We start from the raw sequence: 13,715 nt of genomic DNA on the forward strand, positions 1-13,715 counted from the left end.
GACCAATTTTTATGCCAGTGATTGAAGGTTTTGTTTTGAATTTGCTTTCCTTTCACGGTCCTCTTTTCGTACATTTTGATGACGTCCTTTTCGCTTCGATTTATAATAATGTTCTAACTTTTGTTTCTATAAAAGATAACGCAGTGAATATGGAAAATTCGGTGGCTTCTTACGTGAAATGTGTAGTAAAATTCGTAACCCGCCCTTGTAAAAGAAGGTGTACGGTGTAGTATAGCAGAAATTATTTGCTTAAATTGGACATTTCGCTTCATTTTGTAGCCCTGAAAATTACAGAGAGCATTTATTTATGATCACCAAGTAAAAAATGCACATGAAAAAAGCTTTAAGTTTTCCTATGCAGAAGATATGTTGCTTTTTTCTTTTTTTCTTTTTTTTTTTTTTTTTTTTTTTTTTTTTTACATATTAGCAGATTTATCTAACAAAGCCACAAGCTTATATATTTTTTTTTCTCAGAAGGTTCCTAAATGCTAACAAATTATAATTTAATTTTTTAACTTTTTCTAAAATGTACTGCATTTTTGTGTGTTTTTTACGAAATGGAACACATTGAATAAATTGATAATAAAAATCTCAAATATACTGTATTTTTGGAAAAGTTAATATGTAATTTTTTTAAATTGCTTTGTTTATCTAATAAAGTCTGGAATTCTCTCCCAATTTCAATACATAAGAAACGTACATAATATATTAGAAAAGTCTTCCAACATTTTATATTTGAATTTCAGTTAAATTAAAGTACTTGATTTACATTTGATTTCCAAAATAATATTTTCTTACAGAAGATTAGGTGCAATAATTTTACAAACATAACATGTGTGAAGGATTAATGCATGCAACAAATAGATTTTAAGATAAAACTCTATCAAGCAGTATAGAATTTATATATACTGCTTATTATAAATTCTATACTGCTTGATAGAAGTACTCTAGCTGATTTGTTTGTGTAATATCTACAAGACACATAACTATTTCACTCCACAGCCACAGTAATCTTGTTTGCAGATAAGGTATAATTTAGGTACAAATGCTTTGTTTTTTATTTACCATTTTATGGACATCATCAGACCAGATAAACTGAGCAAAATGTGTCCAAAATCACATTCGTTAGGATATAACCTAACTATCGGTGTTCAGCAGCCTTACTACTCATATTATACTCAGTCTTATAAGGCAGTTTTATGCTTGATAGAAGTACTCTATCAAGCAGTATACAAATAGGTACCATATAACCAAATATGCACATATCAAACATTTGTAAGTATGTATTTTAAAGTTATAGACTTCCAATATGATTAGAATTTATATTTCTGTTGTAGAGACATTAGGTTATTTTTGGAAGCCGGAGAGATTAAAAATTAGCAATCGCCTTCGCCGGGAATCGAACCACGGACCTCTGGAATACCGGCCCAGCGTGCAGAACCACTATACTATGAAGGCACGCTAGAAAAGCGGGAGAAATACCTTATATACTCCCCTTTTTAAGGAGCGACTGGGGTTTTTAGGACACCCAATCGCCAAATCCTGGGTGTGGAGAGTCATCATCCACAACCCTTTTAGTTCGGGCGCTACTGTAGAGACATTAGGATAATTGGAAAAGCCATAGAGATGAAAAATTAGCAACCGCCTTCGCCGGGAATCGAACCACGGACCTCTGGAATACCGGCCAAGTGTGCTGACCACTACACCACGAAGGCACGCTAGGAATGCGGGAGAACTACCTTATATACTCATCCTTTTAAAGGGCGACTGGCGTTTTTAGGGGAGCCAATCGCCAAATACTGGGTGTGGAGATTCATCATCCACGAACCTTTTTAGTTCGGGGGCCACTGTAGAGACATTAGGATTTTTGGAAGCAGAAGAGATGAAAAATAGCAACCGCCTTCGCCGGGAACCACTACATCACGAAGGCACGTTAGGAAAGCGGGAGAAATACCTTATACTGTAATACGTACTTATGAACCTTCTGTGAAACATACTTATTTTACTTAAATCTACTTCCACAGTACTTTATTTCGATAAAACCCATGGTTTAGAAAAATTAATGTTTCTGACATTCAAGAGCAGATAAAAGTACGTCATACTTAACTGATAAAACATGTAAAATAAGGCAAAAATAGCAGCTTAACGTAAAATCTTGTGTCAGTTTTAAGAATTAACTGACATAGGTCCCTCCTCTTCAGTTAAAAAAAATTGAAAACAGCTTTTTATTCCTGGCTTTTTGAAGAACATATATCAAATAACGCTTGAAATTAATAAGAATTATTAAAACTGTGCATCAGTCTAGCTTTTTTAATTTAAACTTTAAATTCATGACCTGTCAAAATTTTGAATTTTTTGACAACTATATGTTTTTGAGAACCTGGAATCACAGGTGGATATGTTCAAACAGCATTCCTAGTTCTTCAATTACATACTTGCAATGACTCTGCATCAAAAATCTACAAATTAAATTCGTCAAAAGCTTTAGAAAGTGAAATCTGATGCACTTAGTAAGTTGTTCTTTCTGAGAAAATCAGCATATATATATATATATATATATACACTCACTTCCAAAAGTTAAGCACGGAGAGGAAATTGCTAATTTCCGGAAGCCAATCAGAATTGAAGAGGATGCAATTCGCTGCAGAGGTAGATGGAAGTATGCAAATATGTTAGATAACAGCCAATCGCGCTTTCATGTCAAGAAATATGCAAAAAAGGCAGTCTTATAAGAAGCCAGCTTTATGAAGGGTTACAAAAGTTGATTGTAAGTGCTGCTAGAAGGTGTTTAAAACTGTCGTACAATTTGTTTTCAAGACATACGTGTTTCTATGACTTCCAGAAGACGAATGGAAGATTCTGAGCGCTGGCGTGCTGTGGGGAGCATTGAAGCAGGACAGTCGATCGCAGATGTTGCTCTTTTCTTCGGTGTTCATCATTTTATAATTTCACGTTTATGGAAACAATTCCAACCACACAGACAGTTGTCCGAAGGCCCGTAGCCGGTCGCCCAAGGGTTACAGATCCCCCGCTGAAGATCGATGTTTTGCTACTGTAGCCAAGCGGGATCGCAGAGCAACCTCCACAGGTGTGACAGCTATGGTTACAGCGTCCATTGGTAAGGCGATATCTGCAGCTACTCTACGCCGAAGATTATATATGAGTGGATTGTACGTCCGGGTACCTCGAGTTTGTGTTCCTGTATTCGTCCAATCAAGAGGAGCACGATTACAGTTATGCCGAGAACATGTCAATTGGAATGTGCCTGACTGGGGCAATGTGATGTTTACTGATGAGTCGAGATTTGCTCTGGAGCCAGATGACAAGCGCATATGGGTATGGAGTGAACAACGAACACGCAATCAGTCCCAAAACATCACCGAACATCACACATTCCGAAGCGGAAGCATTATGGTGTGGACAGGGATTTAATTAGGATATCACACCGACCAGTACATCTTTAAAAGGGCTTCTTTGACGGCTGTCCGGTATCGAGATGAATTCCCAGAACCCATTGTACGCTGCAGCAGTTGGCCCTACTTTTGATTTAATGGACGATAACGCACGTCCCCATAGAGCTGACATTGTCGATGGCTACCTGGCGAGTGAAGGGATTGAGCGTATAGCGTGGCCAGCATATTCGCCCGACCTTAATCCCATTGAAAATCTTTGGGATGCTCTCGGGCCGGGCTGTATCTTCACGTTTCCCACCTCCAGCCACTCTTATTGAGCTGGACACTGTTCTACAAGAAGAATGGCGATTGCTTAATTCTGCGGTGGTTGACCACCTAATTGAAAGCATAGTCACAAGGTGTAAACTTTGTATACAGGTGAGGGGGATCACATACCCTATTAATGTCCTCTTTTTTTTCATTTTATGCTATTTATTTTCACTTTATACATAATTCTGTTTAAGTCTCCAGTACGTCATTATATGATAACTTACCAAAATTTAATATTGTTTTCATTTCTGCATATAATTACTGATTTTGTTTTATGCATAAATATATGTGCTACTTTCCTGCCGAATTTTGTGGCAATCAAAGCAGTATTTGTTGATTTCTTTTGTATTTTACATTTTCGTGCTTAACTTTTGGAAGTGAGTGTATATCAAAGCTATATTTGAAGCCATCTTTAGAAATTTCAAGACACTTTCAACTCAGAGTAATTGCTAAGCAGGTTCATTTCCATTGTAGAACTGATGGTAATGAAAAAGCTGATTGTATATATATTGTTGCGTGCGTACGGGTTCGTTACGAAATGAATGCACAAGTCCGATGAAAATGAACAAAATTTATTATTATCACAACAAAAATGCTTAAATTTCTTCAGATATTCGTGCAGTATTACAATATCTCACAGTAGTTATCTCTTAACTACTCAAACGTTCAAGAGAACTTAATTCAAAACAGCTAAAGAAAGCTAATCCACGAATTCGCTACAGTCAACAACAGCAGTTTTCTAAACAAACTCTTAAAACAACAACAAACTAACTGACAACAACTACGAATTGAGAGGTTTTCATGCCGCTTATATAAGGTTTTTAAATGCGCGAGAATTTTCTAGAAATAAAAAAAAAGAGATATTTATTTATTTATTAAATGTTAAATGCACGTGCTCTTGTATTTTTAATTTTCCGGCTTAGCATTCCTATAATATTCGATTCGCGCTACACTGCACAGGGAATAAAACAATTAAATTTATAATTCAACTAACATTAGCTATTTAAATACCAAATCCGTAACAATATATATATAAGTAAAATCTATTTAGCTTATTCTTAGTAATATTAGGTTTTTGCAACATTAAATGAGATACAAAAAAGTTCATTATGATATCTTCAGTTATGAAATGTACAAAATTTGCATGAGTCCTTTATTCAATTTGTCTTGCAATTGCAAACCCCGTGTTCTTTTTGTTTGCTTATTATTTATTCCAGGAAAAACACATGTCTTGCATGTTATAACCATCTTTTAACAAACATTAAATTTTACATTAAAACATGAAATATAAATAAATTATTTTGGGATTTTCATCGAGATGGTTTTAACATGAAAACTGCATAATGAAATTCCTAACAGTGTAAAGGAAGGTATAATTATTATGGAGACTATTGGTATTAACAGAGGTGAAGCTAAATAGGCTTTAAGCTCGATGAAAAGTATTTCCACAATAAGATCTTCTTTGACTCACAATAAATTTTAGATTTAAAGACAATGTCAAATGGGGAAACCTTTAGCAGAATATAAAAACTTTTTGAAAAATCTCTGCTTGGTTCTTAAAAACCTTTGAAATGATTAGCTGAGGTAAGGGGCTACCTCCTCCCCCCTCACAGGAGAAAATAGTGAGTGGCAACTTCTGGCACAAAGTGCGCATATCATGAAATTTATTTGCCATTGTAATTTCCATGGTATTTCTTATTTCATTTTTTTATGCACAGTTATTTGTTTTCTGTTTGTGTAAAAATTAAAACATTTAATTATAATTTGCTATTCTGATTTTATAAAATAAAGTGTCTGCTCTTTGTTAATATTTTTATACCTCATCACTAGATATTTTAATCAAAATTTTATTTAGGTTGATAAATTACAATTTAATATATATTACCTAAAACATCATATTATGTTGCATAATATGAATATTTTTTTATAAATTCTTAAACTCTGTAAATTTTAAGATTTTAATACTATATTTTAAAATATATTTTGCACATGGATGATATGCATAATCACAAAATATAACCTGAAGTTGAAAATTTCAGTTTTTTGTTTTCTATGTACAAATAAGTTGTTTTTTTTTATCAATTTAACATTTCAACAATAATTTCTTAACACATTACATATAACATTGGTCCCTAGGAACCAACCTTAAACCAAGCAAAACAGACTTGTTGTTTAACATGTTAGATATTGGGAAAACATAACATTAGTGTAAACCATTGTAAAATGAATGTTAATTTATGTAATTAAATGCACGCTTATACTCAGATACCACTCATTTGTCTTAAACTCATTTTCGACTCTTAGCAACAATGCCATAATAAACTGAATGATGTTAATTTATTAAATCTTCTTGAAGAATAACAATTAAAAACAGAGTCCTATTTGTACAGTTATTCTGCTACTAGGAACAATTATCCCAAATGAAAAAATGCAGTTTCCAAATCAGTTTCGATATGAAGGAAAAACGATGATACATCATGTAATGATAACTTCATCCGAAGATCCTGGAGCAGACTAAAGTGAGAAACTTTCTATAGAGTCACAAAATTTTCACACTGAGAAAAATTACTACCATCTTCCATAATTAATATTCATCAGCAATCGAGCGGATAAGACTAAGGAGCACTGATAGTTTGACCGCTGGGGGACAAGCTAGCTGCATGGCATATTTCTCATGTGTCACATGAATAGAAGTCATATTCTTTTAACTATACTTCATGAAAGTCTTCTACCCTCAGAAGACACTATTTTCATGCTTTGCAATAATGAATTAAGCAAATAAGAAAAATTCTCATTTACTACCATTAATACAGAACTAAAAAAAAAAATTATACAATCTCTTATCAACTGAAATATTTTTATGCGTGCTCTGGTTTTTAAGACTACAAAAAAAAATTTATTTATCAAAAAACAACAAATTTAATTTTTCATATTTAAATTTCTACTGAAAAAATACAGAATTATGAAAACTCACCACAATTCCACAATCAGAAATGATAGCAAATTATAGGAACATAGGCAGCAGATGTGTAGGCTACAGTATACAGTTTGTTGCTTCTTACAAAATAAAAAGTGGAGGCATCCAATGGTGGTAGCTGTTGTTAGAATACTTTATTTATACAGAAAAAGAAAATGCATGGTATTTCAATAAAACTTATACAGAATTTCGCTAGGGATGACATTTGAAATCATAAGCAAATGAAATTAAAATTGCAGAATAAAAGGCTGTGTGATTTCCTTTACAAACTCTCGAGACTAATTAAGGTGATAAATTACGCATATTTTTCAGAAAAGTCCTGACAATAAAAGAAAATAATGTACATAGTAACATACACAGTGTAATACAGAGTCAAAAATACTTCACAGATTCGTCATGAATAAAAATTACTTGATTGTGTTAATGTTTCAAGACTTTAAAAATTATATCTTTATTTTTACGTAACACAATGAAATGAAATAGAATTATTTAGATGGAGAATAATGCATAAACAAGTTTCATGTTATTTTCTCAATTATTATTTTTTGGGGGGGAAGAGTTACTAGGTTACCTGATTATGGGTCACTGGGTTGTTTTATGAGTTATCCCACATCAGCATTTTAATATATAGATTCTCTGAATAATCATTGTATTTTCTATATTTGAGTAGAAGCTTTTGGTATTAGTTTTAATCACAGAAAAATTCACAAAAGAGGGATTTCTAAAAGTTTTAAAAGTAGTTTAAATAAAAAAAAGACAAAATATTTTTCTGTATTAAATTTTACGATGTTTACAGTACATGAAATAATAACAACCTAGATATCAGCAAGCCTTTTCAAACGCACAAACAGCCAAGAAATTTCACAATACGGTAATTTTTATCAATTATTATTTTTACCCTTTATTTAAATATGTATCAAAAAGTTATTCGGTATGAAGATAGCAAATTGAGTAGCATATAAAGTTGCATTTGTTTTCGAAATTGAGATTTACATATTTAGCTCCCGTACAGTAAATTAAATATTAAATCATATCAGTGTACCACAAAATAACCAAAATAAACGAACTACTTCTAACCAAGAAGTACGAACAAGTTACCATAAAATGAACAAGTGAGTTCTTGTATACCAGTTTTGTAAAAAATTGCGTTTGGCGATCGGAAAATGATGCCAAAAGTTCCTGGCGCAACGGTCCTCTCTGATTGGTTGAATTTCTCCAGTTCCCGGCGGGTTTTAGCCGCTCGTGTATTCAGCAAATTTACCAACTGGAAGTTGGTGGGCGTGTCGAGGGTTGAAGACCGCTGAATACTGGAAGTTCCACCTGGGTTCGATCCTAGGTGAACGGACTCGGTACATAGTTGATTTTCGTGGTTTTAACTATGTGTAACATGAATACGAACCAATTTCCCTTAGAAAGACATTCACGATCATCTCCTCTCTTAGGCAGATTAACTTTCATGTGCCTTCCATATTCAAATAATCTAACCTAATCTAAACTCTATTCTGTTAGGATAGGATTCCAAAATTTCTGTTACCGTAGTTTAATTAATTTCGGTGCTCGGACACCTATTACAAATTTAAGCATATCTGCGTGATATGCCCCGTGGATTAATCATGTTATATACTTTTGATCTGTTTTGAATCTCGAATCCAGTATGGTTTTGCCATGCCAGTGCGGGTGTCCTTAAGTGTCCATCTCCAGGTAAAGCCAGAAGAACAGAAATATGTTCAGTCGATGATATGAGACATCATAAGGAGCCTACAAAAGAGAGAAAAACATGATGCCATTATTTGCGTAAGTTCATTTAAAAGAGTAAGCATTCCAAAGAAGATATACAGAGAAGCAAAGAACAGTAACCAAGACTATACTTTAGCTAAATTTCAATAAAAAGGTGGCAAGCACTATTCCTTTATCCCTCATTCTTAAAAGAGAATTATTTAATTCTTTTTAACCAAATGTAAGGCTGACATCAGTAGTTATGTTCTTAACTATCACGTTAAGAACATAATTACTGAAGTCAGCCTTACATTTGTCCACAGTTATCGTATTTACGATAGAAATCTTTAAGCAGTTTTAATACCTTGCTGCCGAGTGTAGATTATTTCAATGAGAAGTTCAACTGTCTTCTTTCTGAGCCTTTTGTTCTATAGGATTTTATGTGTTTTTTATCATTTAATTTCTTTAAATGATGCTGAGGGCCCACCAGCGGCCGAGCGGTAAAGTCGCTGAACACTGGTAGTTCGGTCCGAGGTTCGAATCCCGCGAACGGGCTGACTGCATGGGCGTTTTCGTGGTTTTCCCCATGTGTAACGTGTATACGAGTCAGTTCCCCTTAGAAAGTCCTCCACGAAGGCATCCCTCCCCTTAGGCAGATAGCCCTAGTGTGCTTTGCCATAATTAAATACACTACACGTTTAAATGATGCTGAGGTAAATCGCCTACGAGAACACTGGAATACTCTTGTTGTAGGGATCGCTTGCCACTTTAATTTTTCTGTTATGTTCTTTTCCCGTTTCTTTCCGATGATCACCTTGGATTTGTCTTAGTTAACATCTACATTTTATTTTTATCTCGGTTTTAAGCTTCAATTACTTTAACGCGAATTTTGAATTCAGTAACTTAGTGATAAAAGCAATGATATCAACTTTCGCGAATCCTACCTCTCTGTTCCGATAAATTTCCTATTTAGTGCACAGAAAACATAAAGTAAGTTTAATAAAGGCTCAGCAATCGACTCTTGAGATGATCTGCCACTAATCTCTCCCGATTTTAAACATCAAAGATCTTATTTTTATCATCATCAAAGTTTTCTGCATTTTAAAAGTTGTCGAGGGGAGTCTTATTTTTCTATGTCTTTTTAAACAAAACATTAATGAGTGGAAGATGGCTGATGTTCTTTGCCAGATTTCCTGATACGATTTTATAGTATAGCATTAAAATTTCATTTCAATTTCAAATACGTTTTGGACTGCATTTTTTATGCAAAATCGGTTTAATCAGCCTATTCATTTCAATATAAACTATTCTAATGCATGCATATTAAATTTTTGTAACACGTTTACGTGCGCAAAAATAGTTAAGCAAGTCTTTTTTTCATTTCTATACATTCTATCCTAATGCGTGCGCATTAAAAGCTTTATATTTTCTCTTGCAAAGAAGCAGGCCATAAATGATATTTACAGTTTAATTAAAAGATTTAAATAGCTGAAAGCAGAGACTGAAATGCAATTGAATTCATGTTTCTCTCATTCTTTATTTTGTCAAAGTTACGTCCTAGTAAGAACATTTCCTACTTTTCTTGTTAATAGCAATGGGCTTGATATTTTGCAAAAGGAAATATCTCGAAAAGAAGAATAAGTGGAATAATTAGAGCAAATTAGATGCGTTTCTGGTATCTTAAAAGCGTAGGCATGAGATTTCACAGAACGAGTTAGAAAGTGAAAAATAGGATTAGTTGCAAATCACATGGAAAACTAACATGTGACGAATGCATGCGTCAGCAAATATTTTTCCACGTGTGACGAAATATACTAATTTGAACCTCTGATTTGGAGTTTGAGCCTGGACGATCACTTTTCAAGGTTTTGCAATATCTAATAAGCGGACAGCTTCAGAAATTCACTTATTCCGGTCATTACTGCAATCAAACAAACGATATTTTAAATTTAAAAATGAAGAACTTTGATTGAATAGATATTTTTTGTACCAAAGGAATTTTGTGCACAGTTTATAAGACTGTGAAGATATATGGATCTTCTCCCTTATGGAACAACATGTACCAAAACAATTTCTGCATATATATCTATGCGCCAACTCGATAATTTTGGCGAGAAAATATAGTTTCGTCATTATTCTATTTCTACTGCGGTAAAATTTTTCTAAACATAAGAAATACTTTATGTAAGTTTGTAGAGTTTTTAGTATTTTTTGAAATCATACTCTGTAGATCCTATTGAAAAGAGTAAGCAACGAATTCTCGCTAGGTCTTGGAAGAACAGATGATTGTTGAAGAAGGTTTAAATAACCTTTTTATTTGAACTAAACTTAACAGAACGCACTCACTTGGTGTTCATAATCTACCACCAATTGTGGCTAAGTAACTTAACAGAAAAATAAGATGTACAATCACAATAAAGTAATACTGGCTCCATCGTTATCTAAACCGCTAAATCGGCTGCACAAAGCAAAGCCGAACCTAAAATATCAATATAATCTAAAGAGAGTTGCTAAGCATCAACTATTCACGCACAAAGCTACTTCAAACACGCGGCATAAATTCGAAACTAATTCTCCTACTATAAGCTCCTAAAACCCGCTGCTTAAATACCGATTTCAACTCATTTAGATTCGCATACACGTCATTAAAATTCAGGAAACTGAAATTAGAAGGGAAAGGAAAGTTTCTAAAATTAAAAATAATTGGTTAGAATAAAAAATAAAATCTTTACAAGTTAGTTAAGTTAATAAATCAGGAACATAATAGAAGACGCGCTTTAAAATTTTTTATTGACAATGCTTAAACTGAATATGAGAGCATCATTATAACCCATAAAACCAACATAGTATTTAATTTAACGATGGTAGCGATTATGTTTAACCGTTAAAGTAATCGATAATTTAACGGTTATATTCATTAGGTAACGTTGGCGTTTACATCTTTTTAGCAGTTAGTAGCAGAGATAGTTACAGACTAAAATTTCTTTACTCTGATTTGGCTGAGAGTTAACCACATTGCAGCATAATTACATAAACAAACAAACAAAAAAAAACCGGATTAAATTTTCAGATGACGCACTTTAGATTCGTATATTAGTATTTTTAAGACAGAAAGGGTATGTGGCCAAATTAAAACTAGTAATTTTGAGTTTCATATTTGTTCCTACTTTTTTTTAAAAAAATATTTATAGCTTGCGCAAAATGTGATATAATTAACTTTGATTTGTTTTAGATTTCTCATTTATTTTATATAATAACCGATATTTTGTTTATATGCAATTATAACAAAAATTTTAATGAGGTACGATTTAGGATATCACTTTAATCTCAACATCTCTCCTCTAATTTTTATCTTCTCTCCTCTGAAGTTCGTTAAACCACATCCTATGTTCGATATTTTCGTTATTTAAATGATCCTGAAACAGTGTTGGCCCAAACCACCATTTTCATTTAAAATCTTAGCGTAACTTCGCAAACAAGAAATTATTGCATGAGATTCCTGGTTTTCATAATTTCTCCTACAGCAGTTTCTGTTCTAAATTTATTGAAATATTTAAATAATCTATCACAATTATTATTTTTTTATTTACGTAACATTAAGTAATTCGATGGTATTACAGTATAGTCCGCAAGCTAAGTAACTGCGCAGCTTTTGCTTTAACTTCAAAACTTGATAATACAAAAATGTAAGTCATGGATAAATAAACATGGAAAGTATAAATGTTAGCATGACAACGAAAAATATCGAAAAATTGACTAATAAGACTCGAAGAAAAGAATGTTATATACGCGAAGCCATATTAAATACTGGTAATATTACTAAGATAATTTAGCATACTAAGTCATACGAAATAAATCTAATTAATAACATTAACACATACGAAGGCTATAAGCTTGCTATATAATTACTGTTCGACATTAGCGTGAGAGAAATAATAAAAAAATCTAAAAGTATTCGTATTAGATTAGTGTGATAAATTATAATCTTAAGAACGCTACTAAAATTATTAGTCTTCTTCACCGATGAACAAAATAAAATTATTTCTAAAATTTGCTTTCCATCTTCTGGCTTTATTTCCCAGATTTATTCTATAAGGTATTTTCTCCCTTCTCTCTGCGTGCCTTCATGGTGTAACTGGAAGCACACTCGAGACGTATTTGGGAGATCCGGAGTTCGAATCCAGGCGAGAAAACTGCCCATTTCACCCGTCTCAAGAACAAAATTCCTAATGATTCTACAATTCTTTTGTGATATATAATTAACACACATAATTTAAAAACGTCAAGTCATTGTTGTAAGATATTACCCATATTAAGTCTAACATATGATAATAATAAAATTGAATTTAACAGCAACTTGAGTGCTTAAAACACTTAAAAGGATAAAATGCGACCATCCTGATCAACGGAACGTGTGACGAATTACCATCAATTCGTGGATTTAGCCACTTGGTCACTTGCATGCCAAGGAGGAATCAAGACCATTGTGAATCCACAAACAAGTATTGCAGCTCCTAGAACATACATTAAAAATTCACTAAGACCATTTCGGAAAAATAAAAGAATACTTTATTTCTAAGAACTCGACTGTTACAGAAAAAAATCTGAGGTTAACAAATACTTTTGCACGATATCTTTTAATTACTTTTTGCCGATCTTCACAGAAATGAGACTAAAACTAAATTTGCATTTCTGAACGCAATATTTCAAGTAACATCATGTAGCAAATGCTTTAACTCTTATAAAAAAAAAACAAATACTGCTACTCAACGCAACATAACCTTGAATTGCTCTAACCCCATCAGTTCACCCTCCATTACGGTAAGAAAAAATCAACAAATGACTAGAAATGGCTTTCTCAGCGATGTCTGCAGCGCTGACGACCTTGATTAGGATAGCGGTTGGTCACGCAAGAGAACATGTCACGCTATATGCGTCCACTCATATGTGATTGCACACCTGCCGTTTGAGGCATAAAGAAAGATAATTGGATGTACTCCGATTGCATGGTATCTATTCTGTAAGAAATTGTTTGATGATGTATGTATGTATGAGATCCGATTATAAATGCAGGAAGTCTTAAACTGAGATAAAACAAGGCTATACCAAATTAGATTTATGACCAGTTTTATATGACCTAATAACAGTTCGAAAGAGCCTAAATAATAAGTTTGAATTACTGCTGTTTAAGAAATTATTCCTTAATGACATTAATCGAAAATTCCGGAAATTCTGTCAGTTGCAAATAACTTTCAAGCTTCTGTGAAATATAAAATACAATAGAGCCTCCATTTTATGTT

General features: G+C 33.0%; 1 long non-coding RNA gene across 2 annotated transcripts in view; it reads right to left on the bottom strand.

The window, feature by feature from the left end:
- Positions 1 to 5,957: 5,957 nt before the first annotated feature.
- Positions 5,958 to 13,715, bottom strand: part of LOC118193100 (uncharacterized) — a 248,105-nt gene continuing 240,347 nt past the window's right edge. Inside the window, exon 2 of one of the 2 annotated variants that reach the window (XR_004758879.2) lies at positions 5,958 to 8,457. This is a non-coding gene — a long non-coding RNA (uncharacterized LOC118193100). The remainder of the gene's footprint in view (positions 8,458 to 13,715) is intronic. The other variant, XR_015038430.1, reaches the window with a different exon arrangement.

Source organism: Stegodyphus dumicola, chromosome X1, assembly GCF_044657685.1.
Source record: "Stegodyphus dumicola isolate Sdum_Otavi_A_Nest chromosome X1, ASM4465768v1".
NCBI lineage: Eukaryota > Metazoa > Arthropoda > Arachnida > Araneae > Eresidae > Stegodyphus > Stegodyphus dumicola.